Source organism: Urocitellus parryii, chromosome 1 (genome assembly GCF_045843805.1).
Source record: "Urocitellus parryii isolate mUroPar1 chromosome 1, mUroPar1.hap1, whole genome shotgun sequence".
Taxonomy (NCBI): domain Eukaryota; kingdom Metazoa; phylum Chordata; class Mammalia; order Rodentia; family Sciuridae; genus Urocitellus; species Urocitellus parryii.
The window spans coordinates 202485114-202499634 of NC_135531.1; positions in this window are offsets into that span (position 1 = coordinate 202485114).

Sequence of the window (14521 nt, forward strand, 5' to 3'; positions counted from 1 at the left end):
CAAAATATGATTGATCACAAGAATTGTATAAGACTGGAAGTGGAGTACTTCAAGGAAACAGGTTCATTATTTCTGAGTTACATGTAAAAAATTAACAGAGAGGGAGGGACAAGTAGACACTTTTGAAATAATATAGCATCCACTTGTTAATGAACCTTGCATCTTTGGTTTACTACTTTGTATTAGAAACCTCTAGACCAGGTGAGTAGGAGGCAAAATCATAGTTTTTGAATGGAGATAAGGAAATCTCATTTATGTTAATGCAAGAAAAAATGCAATGTACACAGAGCATTCCAATGCTTTACTAACAAAGGCATACCCAACACAGTTTCTACACCAACACATGAGAATAAAAACTACCTCAGCACTATTTATCAGTTTAAGACATCAGTTCTGCTTGCTACATATTGTGATTTCCCTGTCTTAAAAGAAAAAAAAAAAAAAACCTCTCTTTCAAAGAAAGGTTTTAAATAGCTGAGTTTGTTCCCATTATTTTCCTGTCTTACCCAAAAAAGCAGTGCCCCAGACACTTGGAGGCACATAAAGAAAAGGTAATGTGATGGAGGGGGGGGGGGAAGAAACAACAAAAATAAATAATTTTCAGATGGCCATGAATTCATACTCCACTACTATTGGTTTATATTCTCACTTAACAGCTTGGGCTGAAATGTGAGTTCCAGTGCAATGCTCATACTAATTGTCTTGAATAATTTAGGTTTTATCACTCTCCAGGGCCTCTCTGCAGCCAGGCTGCTACAAGTCATACTTGGTACTATGAAACCGACAATTTGATGATTCTCAGTGCTGAAAATGACACAGTGCGCTGGAGTTGCTTGATTTGGTAAGCCGGAAAGCCAGAACAGGCAAAATCAGAGGGCCTCTAGCATCCAAGGAACCAGCTGGTTGATGTTCAGTGCTTTCCCCACACCAGGAATGGAATCTTACCTGGTTTACAGATCTCGGCCACATGTGCGCTCCTTTAACAAGGTTAGAGAAAGCTCTAATTGTAATTTTTATTTTCTTTGGCTCAAGAGAGAAATTCTGAAGCTGCTGATGACTTGAAATAGGTCCTGGAGAGAATAAAGAAAGAAAATTAACAACAACAACAAAAAAAAAAATTTAAAAATACCTCACTCAACTGCCTTGTCTGCGTAATAACATTGAGCATGACTGTCACTCTGAAGACATATTAGCTCATTTAGGTAATTAGTGTGAGCAGCATGTTTCCCTACTTATTCCATTCAATTATAGGGTTCTCACTTTGTCATTACTGGAGTGTCTTAATGCGACTTGTAATTAGTGTAATTACAATCCAATGTTAATTATATCTGCCACTTAGACATAATTTTATATAGTAATGGTCTCTAATCTCAATAACCTTATTATGTTGTTTATTCAAACAGGAATTAAGTCTTCTTTCATGCGTCAAATATGGAGATTACGAAAAAGTACTGCTTGTGTCATTTTGATAGTTATGACAAGGGAATCTCTGAAATAGCAAAATCATATTTGAGACAATGCCTGCATGTGCAAACAATTACAGCAGTTCCTCCCTGTTTCCAGAAATATGCATCTCCAAATAACTGTGCTCAGAGGCAGTTTGAGCCTTGACTTGCTTGTGAATTCTGAGAAGAACTAATGTGTGTCTATCTAGAAGAAACCTATTATTGTGGTTCCCTGTATTAGAACACCAAATACATTCATTGCTGACCATTTAATGGACCGTTGCTTTGAGTAACTAACCATTGTATACAATGTTATATCACTTCGCATTTGAACAGCACATTATCTTTTAAAGTGCCTATAAATACATTATTTCAGTTTAATCCTGGAAACAACTTCATGGGAGTAATAATGGAAGGTATCAGAACATTGGAATAGATTTAAAAAAAAAATTGGAGGACATTGGCCGTATTCACCCAGCAAGGAAAAGCTGCCAATCAAAAGGCAAATTAACAGATAGGATGGTCTCCACAGATGTCTAGGGTTTGGATTCCAGTCATTCCTCTTGGAAATTGAGTAAATTGCCTAACTTCTCTATGCCTCAGTGTCTTCATTTGTGTAAGAACAATGTCAGTAAGTGTCTACTCCACAGGGTAGGGATTACCCTACAGATTATACAAGGAAAAAAAAAACCCTAAAAACTAAATAAATATTGAGTGCTATTAATATTACCCTTAACAGCACTCTCTTTTCTTGATGAAAAGAAACATGGCATCCTATTTTTTTATTAACCACATCACTTTCATATAGATTTCCTTATGCTAATTACTAACCAAACTTTGAATCTATACACTGCATAATTTTGTATATATGCAGCATACTCATTTGGAAATAGAAAAACAAAACCTAACCAAAGATAAAAGGAAGAATGTTGCATCCAATTCAGCTGTTATAGGAATGCAATGCCATGAAATTCCTTGGGAAAATATTCAGTGTTTTATTGCTCAATAAAGGCACCCACACGTCACACTTCCTGACATATTCAGAGTGGCACTTTTTCTTACTATAGTATTTTCATGAATTCTCAAAAACTTAATATAGTCAAATGTGATACCATGTGCAAAGTGCTCTTTTTTTAGACCTACAAAAATGTTGGTTATTATCTCCTTAACAGATCTTGGGATTTGTATTTTCAACAGAAATATTAGAAAATAAAGTTACAATTTGCCAATCTTTCCTGTTAAACTTTCTCGTTTCCTTTAAACTGGGTTCCTTTCCTAATTCTCCAGATACAAGAAGTTTGCATACCAAGTTTTGAAACGACTTGGCCTCTTTTGACATACAACACTGTCTCTGATGAAGTTGACAAGAGTGAATATTCCTTTAATCTACTCAATAATAAACAAGATGCCTTTTGCTTCTAACTTCTCTGGCTAACAACAAGAGTATCAGCAATGAGCCCTTACATTCCTGGCCATGTTCTCGTAGACCAGTTTTAAAGTTCTCAGGGTAAATTCTGGCTGTTGGGGTATGCTCTAAGGTGACAGAAAAGCTGGTCATGCTGGAGGTTATAGCTATATTAACACAACCGATTGGGAAATCTTTGGAATGTGCATTGCTGCCAAGGAAATGGTCATTAAATATTAACTAGCAGCTCTTCTGACTTTTTGTTTTATTTATAGTGATTTACATACAGAGTTGGGACAATTTTGTTAAACAAACAAAAAGCACCAAACAATGTCAGTTCTTCTTTCTCGATCCCTGGAGTAACTGCAATGATCCAGTTTTAGACATGAAGCCTCAGTTACATGTGTGGACAAATTCTCACTCCCAAATTAAGCCTTCACAAGAAGGTATTGGGTTTTAATGTTCTCAAGTGCAGGAAGATTACACGCCCAGCAAACTGTACCAGGATTAAGAGCCCACAAGCCTTCCAGCTGGTTATCTATGCTTCAAGTTAGTCAATGATGACCCATAACTGTTCTCTTAGGTACGAGTCTCCTTCATTCTGTCTGAAAACACTGCTCTGGAGTTTTACTGGTGTGTTACTAAAGACATGGAGGCAGTACTCCCATCAAGAAACTCCCATTGCAGAGCAGCATGCCATAGTAGGAATTTTCTCGGGTCAGAAACTGGTGACATGCTTCCATTCTTGGTCTCAGAACAGGTTAACCTGATTACCTTGATCGTTCACCCAACCACAGTCCATCTTAATTTACCAATTAGAAATTATAATTTTAAGGACCAAAGACAAATTTAAAAGATATTTATTGAGTATTTCATGTTCCCAGGAAAAAAGTAAAATATGATTTGCTAGCAACAATGACTTCACAGGTGAGAGGTGGTCTGAGAATCCCAAACAATGTTTTTCAAAAATGAGGACAAGAGTTTGGGATTTCTTTTTTATAAGTACATATGCTAACAACAGTTAAGGTAGTATTGTGTAGAGCTTTGGAATCACTGCTGGGCCCAATCCAGGCTTTACTTCCCAGGTGCAATGGCCCTATACTAGTTTCTTAGCATCACTAAAACAGGGTCTCTTTATCTGTAAACTGATGGCAATAACATCTCAGAATGGTTATTATAGGATTATATGAGATCATAAAGGCACTGTATTTATCAGGCTCTGAACTACAAAATGGCAACTGTTGTTATTAGAGTAGGTCACGATAAGAACATTGATTTCGTGCTATCTGCAGTGGGAATCTATTGGAAGATTCTAAAATATGATACATGCTTTATCTTTCAAGAGTTCATTCAGTTGTGAAGAAATGGAATGTTAGAAAAGCAGGAGGCTAATAAAGGGAAGATATTGGGACAGTTGTCCCTGAAAAGAAAAAAAGATAGTTTGGATATGAATTTCTACAGTGGAAGTGGGGAGAGGTGGACAACTTCTGACTGTATTTTTAGATGTCTTATCAAGCAGATGCTAATGGATTAGCTATGGGATGTGAGAGACAGAAGAATTTCATTGGGTGGAGGTTGATGTCATGTAACATGCTGTGTTGCCTGCTTAATCATCCCTTCCTACATTTGGGAAGACAGCACTTTTCTATTCATTATTAGAAACTGGATAGAAAAGCACAAATTATGATAACTAGATGGAAAACATTTGTCAGAGTTTGACCATAGAAGCAAAACCAGTAATAAATTGTGTTTGTGTGTCTGAATGTGTACATACATTTATGCACATATACCTATACATACATGTACATAATGTGTGTGTGTATATATATATATATATATATATATATATATATATTGGAACATGTATATAACATACACTCATGTGTGTATGTGTGTGTGTGTGTATTATAAAGCAAGAAATTGTTTTACAAAATTATGGGTGTTGGTTAAGCATTCAGAGGGAATGAATTCAGAGGGAAGACATGAAGAAAGGAAAGATCAAAAGCAAAATGAAATTCTATAGGCACAGGTCAAATTTCTGCATTTAAAAACTTTCAAACAAATAGAGCTTCTTAAAGTCAACTAATAAGAAATTTTAATCACATCAACAAATTCCTTCACAGTAACAACTGAATTAGTGTTTATTAAATAACTAGGGACTATAGAATAAAGAAGTTGACATATCAAAAATCAGTTACCCATGTTTTGTCAGATATGACACCCAAATCACAAACAATAAAAGAAAAAAATAGATAAATTTGACTTCATCAAAATTAATAATGATTGTAACTTAAAGGTCACCATTAAGAAATTGAAAAGAAAATCCACAAAGTAACAGGAAATATTTGAAAATTACATCTCATGTGGAATTATATTCAGAATACACAAAGATCTCTTAAAACTCAGCAGTATAACAACTAATATGGAAGTGGGAATAACATCTGAATAGTCATTTCTCTATGCTTATTTCATGTCCCAATTAACACATGAAAAGATGCTCAGAGTCATTAATATCAGAGAAATGTAGCTCAAAACCACAATGTAAAACTACTTCATCCTCACTCAGATGGCTATAATTCCACCAAGCATGATGGTGTATCCCTATAATCCCAGCAACATAGGGGGCATAGGTAGGAGGATCGCAAGTTCAAAGCCAGCCTTGGTAACTTAGCAAGACCCTCAGCAACTTACTGAGATCCTGTCTCAATATAAAAATAAAAAGAGCTGGAGATGTTGCTCAATGGTTAAGTACCCCTGGGTTCAAACCCCAGTATCCCCCCCAAAAAAAGAATGGTTACAATAAAATAAATAATACATGTTAGTTTGAGGAGAATGTGAAGAAAATAAAACTCTCAAATATTACTGGTGAGAGTGAAAAACAGTACAGCTACTTTAGAATTTAAATTTAAATATAGAGATACTATATGATCCAGAAATTTTGCACAGGTCCACATAAGAATGGGTAAACAAAGTGATACATATTGAATATTATTCAGCAATAAAAAGAAATAAAGTACTAGTAAGTACTATATAAATTAACCTTGACAACTTTATACTAAGTGGAAGAAGTCAATCACAAAAAGCCACATATTATTATGATGAATGATCATATATCCTATGTGCATATATGATGACATGACAAATGTAATTCTACATCAGGTAGAACCCAAAGAATGAGAAGTTATACTCCATACATGTATAATATGTCAAAATATATTCTACTGTCATGTATAATAGTGTTCAAACTAGGCAAATCCATACAGACAAAAAGTAGAATAGCTGTTGTTGAAGAGGGGACATGGAGAGTAGGAGCTGAAAGGTACTGCACCTCTTTCTAAGCAGATAAAATGCTTGAAAATTGATTACAATGATGGTTCCATAATTCTGTAATTATCCTAAAAACCATTAAGTTTTACACGATTAATGGGCAAACTGTGTTACATAAATTAAATTCCAATAAAGCTGTTACAAATCAACAAAAGACATCATAAACACCTTGAACTAGGAGCTTGGAAGATTAGAAAAAAATCATAGCCCACAGTGAATGAAATACTATAACTGCCTTATTAATGGCAGAAGGAATCCAAAGGCTCTGAGAAAGTATGCCACCATGCACACACTACACAAAACTCACAACCTCCATCTGTACCCATGGAGTGTATTCCATGCAGAGCAAATGTATATTAAAAGACACAACATTTTGAAAAGCACAGTGATGGTTCTTTTAAAACAGCATTGACAGTAGGATATGCTATCACCAAATAATGGTATTAATGATGGTGACAAGACAAGGAAGTACTAGAAAGAACTTGGCAGTCCTTACCAGTCACAAGCAAGGTATGCCCAATTGTATTGAGTATCATGATTGGACTGGAAGCCAGGGATGCAGGCCTACATACACAGTTAAGGAAAATAATCAATAGGATGTGGCATCCCTGGCAACTAGATAAATAGGCAAAATTCATCAAGGATACATAATCAATAGGTTGAAAGAGATCACCCTCATGAAAAGTCATAATATTTCACCCAGTTTCCAGGACTGAGCAAAATTCTTGACCAAAAATGATAGGCTAACAAGCAGGATAATCACAGACAGAATTTGAAGTAACAAGTCCTTACAGAAAAGGACCTATGGACATTTACTAAAGTAAATGTTCACTGGGAACAAGAATGTCTAGTTAGTTCAAGGATAATTAAACATAAGATCCAAAATTAACATCAATGCATGCAACTTCAGATTTATCACCAAGCTCCACTTCCCAACCTTAGAGTAAGAACATATGGAGATGATCAATGGAATTTTGGCCAATTTATAATTCATAGTGGGTCTATGATCATTCTCCTGGTGTCTGGACTTCTAATTGGAATAGACATCCTTGATAGTTGGCATAATCCCCAAATGGGTTCTTTGGCTCATGAGATAAGAAGAACTGTAATGGAGGAAGATCTCTAAAATGATACACTACGTTGACATGATAGTAAGAAAAATATGTGCATTTCAATGGGGATGGCAAAGACAAGTGCCACCCTTAAAACCTTATGTTTGCAGTCAAAATGTTATGCTTTCTGCATTTTGTCTCCATTTGATTCACCAATCTGACATCTACAAAACCAGCAGGTTCTTGTAGGATGGCATAGAGGTAGTATTCCTGTCTCGTGAAGATCGGTGCTAAGATAGATTAACGTGAACTTGGAAAAATAATATGCAGCCATTGGATTGGCCAATGAATCATTTTCCAAATGTATTAAGAAGGACAATGGGGGCTGGAGTTGTAGTTCAGTGGTAGAGTGCTTGCCTCATACGTGTGAGGCACTGGGTTCTATTACTAACACCACATATTAATAAACAAATAAAATAAAAGTCCGTCAACAACTCAAAAGTATTTTTAAAAAAGAAGGACAATGAAGCTGGCATTCACATTGGATGGCCAAACATACATTTGTGGTTTTTGTTTAGGGTTATATTAATGGACATACCCTCCATGATAATAGTTGAGATACTTTTATATATTCCACAGAACATCCTATTGATTCCTTATACTGCTGATGTCATGTGAATTGAACCAGATGAAAAAGAAGTATAAGGACATTAGCTGCCTCAATAAGGCACATAAGTTTCAGATGGTAGGGAATTGATTCTACAAAGATTCAGGGGCCCATCACATCAGTGAAGGTTTTAGGGGTGCAGTTGCCTGAGGCATGCTAAGACATAGCTACAAAGTAAAACATGTTTCAGAATATCTCATTAAATGAAGAGGAGGGCACATTGCTGGCAGATTTCTTGGGCTCAATTTGAATGGCATCATATTCCACACCAAAGAGTACTTTTCCAATCCATTTACCATGTGACATAAAAGGTTGTAATTTTTAAGTTGAGCCCAAAATAGATATTTCTGTAGCAGTTTAAGCCATGGTGTAGCCCTACAACTTGGGGCATACAGGTCAATAAAGCATAAAGTATTAAACATGTCTCTGATAGGAAAAGATGCCAGATGGAGTTTGATAACAAGCTTCAACAGAAGAATAACAATATATTTTTTAATTGCTGGTGGGACTGCAAATTGGTGAGGCCAATTTGGAAAGCAGTATGGAGATTCCTGGGAAAGCTGGAAATGGAACCACCATTTGACCCAGCTCTTCCCCTTCTCGGACTATTCCCTAAAGACCTTAAAAGAGTGTACTATAGGGATACTGCTACATTGATGTTCATAGCAGCACAATTCACAATAGCTAGACTGTGGAACCAACCTAGATGCCCTTCAATAGATGAATGGATACAAAAAAATGTGGCATTTATGCACAACGGAGTATTACTCAGCACTAAAAAATGACAAAATCATGGCATTTGCAGGGAAATGGATGGCATTAGAGCAGATTATGCTAAGTGAAGCCAGCCAATCCCTTAAAAAACAAATGTCAAATGTCTTCTTTGATATAAGGAGGGCAACTAAGAACAGAACAGGGAGGGAGAGCATGAGAAGAAGATCACCATTAAATAGGGACGAGAGGGGGGAAGGAAAGGGTGAGAGAAGGGAAATTGCATGGAAATGGAAGGAGACCCTCATTGTTACACAAAATTACATATAAGAGGAAGTGAGGGGAAAGGGGAAAAAAACAAGAGAGAAAAATGAATTACAGTAGATGGGGTAGAGAGAGAAGATGGGAGAGGAGGGTAGAGGAGGGGAGGGTTGATAGTAGAGGATAGGAAGGGCAGCAGAATACAACATACAATAGTATGGCAGTATGTAAAAAAGTGGATGTGTAACCAATGTGATTCTGCAATCTGTATATGGGGTAAAAATGGGAGTTCATAATCCACTTGAATCAAATGTATGAAATATGATATGTCAAGAGCTTTGTAATGTTTTGAACAACTAATAATAAAAAAAATTATTTATTTTTTTTACATGAGCTCTATTATTATTATTATTATTTGCATATAAAGGTGTATTAAGAATTGTAATGCAAGAATAGCAATATTAAGAGATATACTTCCCCAGTAAGGTCATGTCATAGGAGAGAGGAAATCTTTATTTTGCATATGTATCAACCATTCAAAAACGAGCTCCTGGGTTGCCACTATGCCCTAGTAGAGACAAGGAGACTGACAATGGGATATAACATGCTATGCAACCGCAACTGTCCATCATAAGTTGAGTCTGCCATACCCATCTAGTTATAAAGTTGAGATGACCCAAAAGCAGTTCAATAGGGGATATAAACAGACCCTTTGCAGGCACTGTCCTTAGAACAAACCTAATAACCATCTTTACACACATCTCTTCTTTAAGGACTAATATCTGAGTGGTCTAATACCTGTAAATTGGCTAAAATGAGACTGGAGCTGGAGCACCATCTGGGCAGCTGGCCATTAGAACCGCACCATTGATGGTTAGTGGAACTCTGGTATCTCCTGACATGCACTAGTTCTGCCATTGTTAAAAGCTTCACAATAGGCAGAGTAGGATCAGACACCAGCAAAAAGAAAGGGACTTGTTGGAGAAATACTTTGACAGCTACAAAAAATTAATGACTATAATGATGATAAATGGTGATAAAGCAACACTCTGTTGCTACTATATTGAAAATTTCCTTCTGCCTCCTCCTGTTTTCTGAACATCCATTCACTTATTAATGTCCTACTCAAAAGCTTGACCCTATGAAAATTTATCCAAGTCTCTTTCTTTTAAAACCTGAACAATAAGAGGTCATTTATTGAAATGAGAAGAGTGCGAGAGGAAAAAAAAAGTTATGGAAAGAAAATCAAGATTTAGTAGGAGGAGGCATGGAGCTCAAGAGAAAAACTAAACCAACAAACATAAATTACCAGGAAAGAGGAGATGGAGAAATAAAATGTTCAGCATACTCTGTTACTATGTTTCTTTCTATTTATTTGCCTCATTTGCCCAAGATCCTTTCTGGACTCAAATCTAGGACTAATTTCTAAGATACTCTTTTATACCCAAAGTTACATAGGTTTCCCAATTGAACAAAATAGCAAATTCTTCCTCTTTATGTTCTGAATAAGAAAAGTATGAATAAGAAATTTTGTGAGAATAGGAAGAGATTCTTGGGATAGTTCACATGATTTAAATGATTCTTTGAAAGTCATAACAGCCTTAACGTATCAATGTTTTTTTTTCCTCTTTTAAGTTTAATTATTTTATTCTCCAAACCTCTTTCATATCATCCCTTTCTTTGTGAAAGAGATTTTTTTTTGGTATGATGATATGGAGGTATGGACAATTACTGGAATGAAACTCCCAAGAAAAATTCAAAGCAAAAGGGAAAATAAGAAGGGATTTATCAAACTAAAAGTGAATAATTTTTTTATCTACCATGTTTAAAAATTTCTGAAGATTTCTGCCTCTTACCTTTCATTAAAGTTTAGATATGAGACAAAAATTGTTCATCTTCCAAATATAGCATACTGCAATTCATTTTAGGATTTAAGCCTTCATCACATTTTCTATATCTGATTAATATAGTTAACGGGTCACAAATGTGAATGCCATGGCAGTAGAAGCTAAAAACTAAATCATGGAAGAATTTTTAAAAAGTGAGATGGGAATTGTGAATGAGGTATTCATATTTTGTTTAAAGAGAGCCCTCATTGCCCCTTATCTGGTCAAATGATATGTACAAAGATAGGCACATTCAACAAAATCTTGGAATTTTTTTCAGGTGAAGTAAATTTTTTTTTCCATTTTTAAATGTTGGCATTTTAACATAATTTAAATTTGTGGGTGAATTTGTTAGGTCAGGATACCATAACAAAATACCACAGACTGGGTGACTTTAAAAATAGACATTTACTTCTCACAGTTCTGAAAGTCTGAAATCAAGACTACAACACAATTGAGTTCTGGTGAAGGCTGGCAGAGATTCCCCATCTCACTGTGTCCTGACCATTATGTGACAGAGAGAAACAGATTGCACTCTCTGATATCTGTTCTTCTAAGGGCACTAATCCCAGCATAGGGGTCCCACCTCCATAATCTCATGTAATCCTAACTTCCTCCCAAAAGCCCATCTCCAAATACCATTACTTTGGGGATTAGGGCTTCACCATATGAACAGCATGGGGTCACTATTCAGTTCCATTGCAAAAGGCAAAGAGATAAGAGTCTGCCAAATAATGAGTTCCAAAATAAGTATTCCACCTCACACATTGTTAGGGTCTGTAAACAAGTCAAGATGGCGCCTGGCATTTTGCCAGAGGGAGTGGTTTGTGAAGTAACGCCAGCGAGCCATTAAGTGTGGAAATTCCTTATTGGTTGACTGCTGTATCTAGTTTATGTTAATTAAGATAAGCGGTGTGGAATGTATATATACCCCTCCTGTCCTACAATAAACGGCTCCCATTCCTGCTGTATCAATGTACACGAGTTGTTTGTCACCCCCCGGTTATTTTGCTGCAGCCATACTGCAGCAACACATCATATGTAATTTTAGCAATCATCCTCATATTTTTATACTTCTTCTCAAATTTACATTTGAAACACTCACATGTCATCATACAACACTGTCTCTGCAGAGGATGTTCTCTAGGATGACAAGATCTTCCTAGATCTGCTCTTGGGGTAGGCCATCTGTGTGGAAGTGAGTACACATAGAGTTCTACACCAACTCTTCCATTCCCAACTGGAAGGCCAAACTTTTGTGGTCTTTGTGCCTTAACACTCCTGTTTCTATGCTATCCCCCACCCCCATAACAATGATGTAGCTAATTCCAGGCTCGGGTCAAATGTCCCTTCTTCAAGGAAGAATTCTTTATCATCCTCACTTTGTCTCATCCTGTGCCATATATTTCATAGCAACCAAAGATTTTCCTTTATTTTGAATTTATTTGTGAATCCTCATCCTCCCACCAGGCTCCATGTGGTCAGAGTTCAGTTCTGTTTACCCCTCCATTATAACACCAGTGTCTAGGGCAAGGTGTGGCAATACAGTGCTTAATAACTAAGTATTTAATGGATGAAAGTATCTTTCAGAGAAGGTATCTTACAAAAGAGGGAGCTCAATACCTACTTGCACCCACTATTACTTTTGTAAAAAATATAAACTATGTCATTTTTATTTCATAAATTCATTATAACAGAACTATTTTAAGATTCATATATACAAAGATTAAAATGCCTATGTAGTATGCTTTGTTATCCATCAGTACTCTAGCTCACTGTTGTCATTGTCTACATAACTAGATTTTGTATTTTGCTACAGTGAGCACACTGTTATCTCCCCTGGGTATTCATTTGTTAACACTTAGGATGTGGACAAAAATAAACAAAGCTGCATATGCTGAAAGTAAAATTATATCAAGAATTTGAAACACTGTGCTCTTGATCTTGGCTCCTTGTGAGTGGTTCAGCTTGCTCATTAATCCAAACAACTCATAACAATCAAAGTTCACCTTGAAATGTTGCCTTCTGGCTGGTAAATAATAACCAAATTATTAAAGTACTAGCAAACAATAACCAGGCAGGATATTATTCTCTTTAGAAACCACCAGTGATTGTGAATCTCTGTTCATCATTACATTGAAAACCTGTGGAACTTTGTCTGGTCTCAGTGCTCTACATTCTTGTCAGAAAATCCAGAAGGAACCCCCAAATCACAACACTTCATTATGCACTTCTCTTCCCCTGTGTTGACTTTTCCTCTCTCTCCATGAGAGTGTTTATCAGTTATGTTCCTCTTTAATGAGTCACTCATCTATAATGTATCCTTCCAGATGAAAGTGCGAAGTTTTCTCTTTCTAAATGCTTATATTTTTCTTAATGTCCTATTTATATCTTGAAATAAACAAACACAAATGCTTTAAAATGGAATATTATAAACTTGAAGGACAGATCTACAGGTTTGTTATTACAGGTTTATCTCTTAAAGTTGGAATATTTGATTTGATTTAAAGTTTATTTTCCTTAAAGTCATTTTCAAAATACTAAATAAGCAACAATATTACAGAAGATCTGTTAATTACACTATACTCTTAAATATCAAAGGGTCCTTCAGCTTATAGAAATTATCTGTAGTGTTGACACAGAGAAAGAAAGTGTATAAATAAAAATAAACTAAGTGTAACCCCATTTTCTGGAATTAAAATGATATCAAGAATCAGAAACACTGTGCTCTTGATCTTGGCTCCTTAGAATTCTAAGTGAGTCATTTAGTAAGTTTTCTCACATCATAAAATCTACCCTTACAGAATGAAATCAGGAAACTTACATGAAATTGCTCTAAAATGTGAAGTACTAGGTAATAAGGTCTTAAGGTACACAGAAGTACAGGCACCTTACCAAAAAATGATCCTGGGTGAAAGAGGCAGTGTTTAAGAATTCAGTGTCAGAAAAGTCTTTAGAGAGAAGGTAGGATTTCTTGAAGTGGCTGATATTTATATTGGCAATAGCATGATTTTCAGGAAGAACAGAAAGAGGTGTAAAACTTGAAGTATAAAACATCTTTTCCCCTTGTATGCCATTAACCAGGCTGACAGAGAATTGTTGAGAAAGGAAACTGAGGTTAAAGGTTACAGAAGAGCATTGGGATCAACTGTGGATAGTAAAGTCATATGAAATACACAGGGTTGCAGAAGGGAGGAGAGAGAGAGATGAGGGGGGCGGTATCATGGGAACAGGATCAGAAGCAAAATGAGAAGAACCATTGCCCATAATCTTACTATGCAGAGTAAACCTCTGGTAATTTGCCTTATATCCTTCCAGACATTTTTCTTGCTTTTTTCAAATGCATTCTATACAATCTTTGATTTCTTACACTTAATCTTGAGTATGTTGCTCAGAGTAGAGTGAATACATGTTTACTAAACCAAAGTTTCTTATTGCTGTATGAAGTTTGATAAAATGTTTAAATTTTCCTTTCCATAAAATTGAACATTGGTGAGTGATTTTGTTTTTCCTTTAGGCTTTATTCTGTAAGGCTAAAATAATCAAGTAACATCAATTTTGCAATTTATCCACTCTTTTCCTGATTGTATTGATGCTACAGTTGAAATATGGTCTCTTGTATTTATTTTGAATAACTATATTTTGTTTCATTCCACTTTTTCTAAAGCACAGATTACTTTCTGATTGATTGGGGAATTAGATAGGTACAAGTGAATTATTTGTATAGGTAGAAACCTAATGGGTATGTTCCTATTTTTCTTCTTTCT